Source organism: Bos grunniens, chromosome 11 (genome assembly GCF_055505025.1).
Source record: "Bos grunniens cultivar Pamir isolate PY7600 chromosome 11, Bosgru_T2T1.0, whole genome shotgun sequence".
NCBI classification, from domain to species: Eukaryota; Metazoa; Chordata; class Mammalia; order Artiodactyla; family Bovidae; genus Bos; species Bos grunniens.
Genome location: NC_141175.1, coordinates 59,497,507 through 59,504,723, shown reverse-complemented (window position 1 = coordinate 59,504,723; position 7,217 = coordinate 59,497,507).

The following is a 7,217-nucleotide window of genomic DNA, read 5'->3' as shown; positions in this document are numbered from 1 at the left end:
CCTCCTTCCCTGCCCTTAGCAGCCAAGGCTTTGTGAGATAAAAGATTGGACACCAGGGATGAATTCTTGGAGAGTCAGGAGGAGAGTCTGAGGGTTGGTTGCACACGTCTAAGGTTATGGAGTCTCCCCTGTGGCTCGGTGGGTAAAGAGTCCACCTGCAGTGCAGTAGACACAGGAGACATGGGTTCAACCTCTGGGTCAGGAAGATCTCCTGAAGTAGGAAATGGCAGCCCACTCCAGTATTCTTGCCTGAAAAATCTCATTGACAGAGGAGCCATCCATAGGGCTGAGTCAGACATGACTGAGCAACCAAGCACACAGCACAGGGTTATGGGGTAACGCTTTGTGGATCAAAATGTGGTCTACAGACCTGCAGAAACAGCGGCATGCGGAAGTCTGCAAAAATGCAGAATTTCAAATGCTACCCCAGACCTACCCCAGAGTTAGAATCTGCATCCTAGCAATACCTTGTGATTTGCATGCACACTAAGGTTTGGGAAGCATTCCAAGAGATAGACCCCTTGGGCACCACTGTAATCCTGTTGGCCTCACATCTTACTCTAGTAGAGACTCCTGGAGCTTAGTTTTGCTAAGTAGAGTAGTCCATGTGAGGCTGCCTGCCCTCAGACAGAGCCAGCTTCATGGGCCTGAGACAGATCTGTGCACTCACACACAGAAGGGCCCCACACTGGGATCCAATGCTCTGCTGTCACCATCTTGAAATTCTCAAAAATTTTTGAACAAAGGACTCTGCGTTTTCATTTGGCACTGAGCCCTGCAAATTATGTAACTGGTCCTGCTCCAGGATAGGAAGAAACAGCAAAGTCTGGGCCACAGGTTGAGTGATTTCTCTTTGGTGGTGGTGGTGAAGTCACTAAGTCAGGTCCAACTCTTGTGACCCCATGCACTGTAGCCCGCCAGGCTCCTCTGTCCATGGGATTTTCCAGGCAAGGATACTGGAGTGGTTTGCCATTTCTTTCTCCAGGGGATCTTCCCAATCCAGGGATTGAACCCAGGTCTCCTGCACTGCAGGCAGATTCTTTACCAACTGAGCTACTAGGGAAGCTGATTTCTTTTTAGGTTATATGTAAGCTCCCAGACCTCTAACATGATCCTAATGGAATTGGGAGAGTGAGGAGAACTCCTTCCAACACACTTTTGTCTGCAACAAAACTGTTTTGTTTTTTTTTTTTTTTGCAAACTCTGACAAATGAAGCAAATTTGATTTAATTTTGGAACATAAAAGAGTGTAACATTGCTTGCATTTCATGTGTTACAGAGCAAATACTTACCCCTTCCGTGAAGACTGTATTAGGTCAGTCTTTTTAAAAAAAAAAATATATATATATATATATTTATTACTGTGAGGGTCTTTGTTGTTGTGTGAGCTACTCTCTAGTTGTGTTGCCTGGGCTTCTTGTTGTGGTGCCTGAGCTTCTCGTGTGGTGGCTTCTCTTCTTGCAGAGGACGGGCTCTAAAACGTGTGGGCTTCAGTAGTTGCAGGGTGTGGGCTCTGTAGTTGTGGGTCCTGGGCTCTAGAGCACAGGCTCAGTAGTTGTGGCTCACCGGCTTAGTTGCCCTATGACAGGGTTCCAGGACCAGGGATTGAACCCATGTCTACTGCATTAGCAGGCAGATTTCTTACCACTGAGCCACCAGGGAAGCCTAGGTCAGTTTTATGTTTAAAATTCTGTAGTGGGTTTCCATGGAGAAGGCAATGGCAACCCACTCCAGTACTCTTGCCTGGAAAACCCCATGGATGGAAGAGCCTGGTAGGCTGCAGTCCATGGGGTAGCACAGAGTTGGACATGACTGAAGCGACTTAGCAGCAGCAGCAGCAGCAGCAGCAATGGGTTTCCATCACCCAGAAACTGAATTACAAATCCTGTAACAAAACATTCAAGATTATGCTTGATCTAACACCACCCTAAACCTACTGTTCACTAAATTCTGTCATTCAAATAGAACTAAACTCTAGTTCCACTGACAAGTCTTCCCTCCAGCCCTGTCCCCATCCATCCAGATCACATTCCTGACTCCCAGTAGCCAACCCCTGATATTAGGTTCTTAGGAGTATGCATGCGTAGGTGTGTGCTCAGGCACTCAAATCGTGTCCGACTCTTTGCAACCCCATGGACTATCACCTGCCAGGATCCTCTGTCCATGGGATTTTTTTCAGCAAGAATACTGGAGTGGGTTGCCAATTTCTCCTCCAAGGGATCTTCCTACCCAGGGATTGAACTGGCCTTTCCTGCACAGGCAGACAGATTCTTTATCACTGGGCCACCCGGGAAGCCCTTATGAGTGTATAGAACCTTTAAGCTTTTATAAAAGTAAATAATATGTACTCTGTTTCTTTTTCTTATACAAAAGGTAGCACACTGCATTCACAGATCTCTCCAGTATTTTATTTATGCTACTGCCCTTAGCTTGGGATATTTTTCTATACCATCTCCATCACTATGTCAAGCAATCTTCAACACTCATTGCAAACACCTCTCCCTGAAGGTTTCCCAAATCTCACTAGTTGCAATTTAAGATTATGTTCCTGGGACATAAAATAGGAATTTTATAACTGTACTGTAATTAGCTGTTTAGTATGTCAAAAATTGTGTCTTGGTTTTTTTTTAAATGGCATTTCACATGGGTAATCAGATAGATTTAAATTTAAGTAGATTTTCCTTCCTCTCTTTACATTGCTATAGGATTCTTTCCTTACTGAGAAGCATAGACTTTAGTGACCTATATTCTTTTATTCCAACACTTACTGTCAACAATATTCAGTTCAGTTCAGTCGCTCAGTCATGTTCAACTCTTTGTGACCCCATGGACTGCAGCAAACTCATGTCCATTGAGTCAGTGATGCCATCCAACCATCTCCTCCTCTGTTGTCCTCTTCTCCTCCTGCTTTCAACCTTTCCCAACATCAGGGTCTTTTCCAAAGAGTCAGTTCTTCAAATCAGGTGGCCAAAATATAGGAGTTTCAGTTTCAGCATCAGTCCTTCCAATGAATATTCAGGACTGATTTCCTTTAGGATGGACTGGTTGGATCTCCTTGCAGTCCAAGGGACTCTCAAGAGTCTTCTCCAACACCACAGTTCAAAGGCATCAATTCTTCGGCACTCAGCTCTTTATGGGCCAACTCTCACATCCATTAATGGCTACTGGAAAAACCATAGCTTTGACTAGATGGACCTTTGTTGGCAAAGTAATGTCTCTGTTTTTTAATATGCTGTCTAGGTTGGTCATAACTTTTCTTCCAAGGAGCAAGTGTCTTTTAATTTCATGGCTGCAGTCACCATCTGCAGTGATTATGGAGCCCCCCCAAAACAAAGTCTGTCACTGTTTCCACTGTTTCCCCATCTATTTGCCATGAAGTGATGGGACTGGATGTCATGATCTTAGTTTTCTGAATGTTGAGTTTTAAGCCAACTTTTTCACTCTCCTCTTTCACTTTCTTCAAGAGGCTTTTTAGTTCTTGGCTTTCTGCTGTAAGGGTAGTGTCATCTGCATATCTAAGGTTATTGATATTTCTCCCAGCAATCTTGATTCCAGCTTGTGCTTAATCCAGCCCAGTGTTTCTCATGATGTACTCTGCATATAAGTTAAATAAGCAACGTGACAATATACAGCCTTGATGTAGTCCTTTCCTTATTTGGAACTAGGTCAACAATATAACCTTGCATGAATCTAAGTCCTTCTAGGTTCCAGGTTCATAGTTGTCCTTTATTTCTATGTTACTCGTGGTTCTTACTCAAGAGTACTGACTCATTAGTACCTCTACCATCTTTATCACTAGGATGAGCTGCACACATTGTTAACAACTTTACAACCTGATGCTGAGATAAACAAAGCATAAAGTCACTCAGACATCACCGTTGGTATTGCTTCCAACTTTTTTTTCTACCCTGCTTGCCAGTTCTGGATGAGGTTATAACAGTGCCAGTTAGTTGGCACCTCATGTTCTCTAATTAATCAGTCAACTCATCACTAATTCATGTTAGGAAAACTTGTACTAAAGACCTCCTCTTGCAGATAGACTCTCTGTACCCAGCAGGGAACATGCCCTCCAACAGTGTTGGGCCTACAGCTAAAAAATTCAGTGACCAAAAGAGAAGAAAAGAAGACCAGTCCAGTTAGAAAATGTTTGCCTAAGGATTCTGATTGCTCTGACTGGGGTCATAAGCCCATCTCTGGACCAGTCACCATGGCCAGAGAGATAGAATAGTAGTATTGCCCAGTGCCAGAACAAGGACCAGGTTATTAACAAAAAAAGCTGGGGAGGTGAAGGAATCTTGAATAGACAAGAACATTCATTTCTACTCCACATTGAATTGAAACAGATTCCCTTACTTCAAGTTTCCCAGGTGGCTCAGTGGTAAAGAATCCACCTGCCAATGCAGAAGACCCAGGAGACCGGTTCAATCGCAGGGTCTAGAAGATCCCCTGGAGAAGGAAATGGCAACCCACTCCAGTATTCTTGCCTGGAAAATCTAACAGACAGAGGAGCCTGGCAGGCTACAGTCCATAGGATCACAAAGGGTTGGACACGACTGTAGCAACTTAGCATGACACAGGAATGATTTTACAAGGTCAATAGCAAAAACACACTATTAATTGCTTTACCTTGCCTTGCGTGGGCTTTTTCTTTTTCTTCTACTTCTATTTTTATCCACTGGCTAATGTTTCAAGCTCCACAACTTTGGAGAAATCCTTTTGCTTAATTACTCTGAGCTGCCAAACCTAATCCCAATCTAGATATGGAAAGCGATTTCATTTGCCTTATATTTGGCTGCTCACAGATTAAAAAGGGAAAGTAATACATGAGTTTATCACACTCTTCTCTTATGCAGCTTGTTAAGTAACAGCATATGCACTGACAGTGGAAGTAGTAAATTGGTACAACTGGGGAAAGGGGGAATAAATTGGGAGATTGGGATTTACATATACACACATATATATATAACAGATAACTAATAAGAACTACTTGTATAGCACAGGGAACTCTGCTCAGTACTCTGTAATGATCCATACGGGAAAAGAATCTAAAAAAGAGTGGATATATGTATATGTATATGTATGACTGATCCACTTTGCTGTACACCTGAAACTAAGATAACATTGTAAATCTACTATGCTCCAATAAAAGCAGTGGAGTGGGTTGCCATTGCCTTCTCTAAAAAGTTAATTTAAAAAATAAATTAGTACAACTACTCTGAAGGGCCTATTGGAAAACATATGAAAGCATCTTTTAAATATTCATGTCTTTTGACAAAGAAATTCCTCTTCTATAGAAGTTATCCTAAGGAAACTATCAGTGATGATAATTTGTAGAATCAGGGGGTAAAATCAAAGATGCTCAGCAAAGCCTTGTTTGGAATATCAAATTATTGGAAATGTTGAGAATTATGGAACTGATCAAATAGATTATCTTATATCCATACCAGACTTTAATGATGTTTCAGAAATGCGTCAATTTGAAATGAAAAAATTTCAGAATATATTGGGAAGTGAAGAAAGCAATTTATTAAAAAGTGCACATTGTGCTATTAGCCCATTTTTTGTTTCTTTGAAAGTACATAGGAAAGGTTCTGAAGGATTTCCACTAAGGCATTAATAGAGAGAATTATGAGACTACGATTATGATAGTCTCTTCTTGCTTGGTCATGTTTTCTTATTTTTCTCTGAACATCACGGATTACTCATGCAATCAGATGTCAACAATAAACAGTGTTTTGATTGCTGTAAGAATTTTGTGAAGAACTGGGACTTCTCTGGCAGTCCACTGGTTAAGACCCCACTTTCACGGCAGGTGGCTGAGGGTTTGATACCTGGTGGGGGAACTCAGGAAGGGCTTCCTAGTGGTTCAGTGGTAAAGAATCTGCCTGCCAATGCAGGAGCCTTGGGAGATGGGGGTTCGATCTCTAAGTGGAGACAATCCCCTGGAGGAGGAAATGGCAACCCACTCCAGTATTCTTTCCTGGAAAATCCCAGGACAGAGGAGCCTAGCGGACTACAGTCCATGGGACCGCAGAGTCCAACACAACTTAGTGACTGAGCACAGGGGAAGATCCCACATGCTGCACAGTGCAGCCAAAAATAAAAATTAAAAAAAGGATTATGTGAAGTTAATGTCCTTGTGCAGTCTAAAAAGCTGTCACCTGCTTCTCCCAGGCCAGCTAAAGTCAGTATTCCACTGAGTGAATTTGCCTTTCTAGGAAAGAAGATTTATCTTTAAAAAACAGGATTTCTAATTTTATATCCTGATATCTCTGCTTGGACAACTATACTACTATCAGGTATTACAGGCTTCACAACTGGAGGCTCTGAGGCAGATAATTTGCACCTAATTTCAATCAATTTGTCTATTTGCTAAAGGAATGAAGTCTGCAAACCTCACTAACTGTTTCCAGAATTCAGTAATATTTTATTAAAATTTAGGGCAATTTTCTTAGGAAGAAAGAGTTCCCTGTAGTTAACTTCTCTAAGTTAAATAAAGACCATGAAGAAGGCTGAGCACCGAAGAATTGATTATTTTGAACTGTGGTGTTGGAGAAGACTCTTGAGAATCACTTGGATAGCAAGGAGATCAAGTCTGTCAATCCTAAAGGAAATCAACCCTGAATATTCATTAGAAGGACTGATGCTGAAACTGAAGCTCCAATACTTGGGCCATCTGATGAGAAGAGTCGGCTCATTAGAAAAGACCCTGATGCTGGGAAAGATTGAAGGCAGGAGGAGAAGGGGATGACAGAGGATGAGATGGTTGGATAGCATCACCAACTCAATGGACATGAGTTTGAGCAAATTCCGGGAGATGATGAAGGACAGGGAAGCCTGGCGTGTTGCAGTCCATGGGGTTACAAAGAGTCAGACACGACTGAATGACTAAACAAAAACGATACATGACAAAACATCCCGTGCATCCAAAATTCTCTCAATTATACCCTGTCTACGTGATTTTGGGACTATCATTGCCCTACTGTAAAATCATCATTGTCATCAATCACATTACTGAGTACATACAACATGCTAGTCACCACATATGTACATTATACGTATCATTAAATTTGAACTTCCCAACCCACTTTGGGGCTTCCCAGGTGGTGCTAGTGGTAAAGAACCTGCCTGCCAATGCCGGAGAAATAAGAGCTATGGGTTCAATCCTGGAATAGGAAGATCTCCTGGAGGGAGGGCATGGCAACCCACTCCAGTAT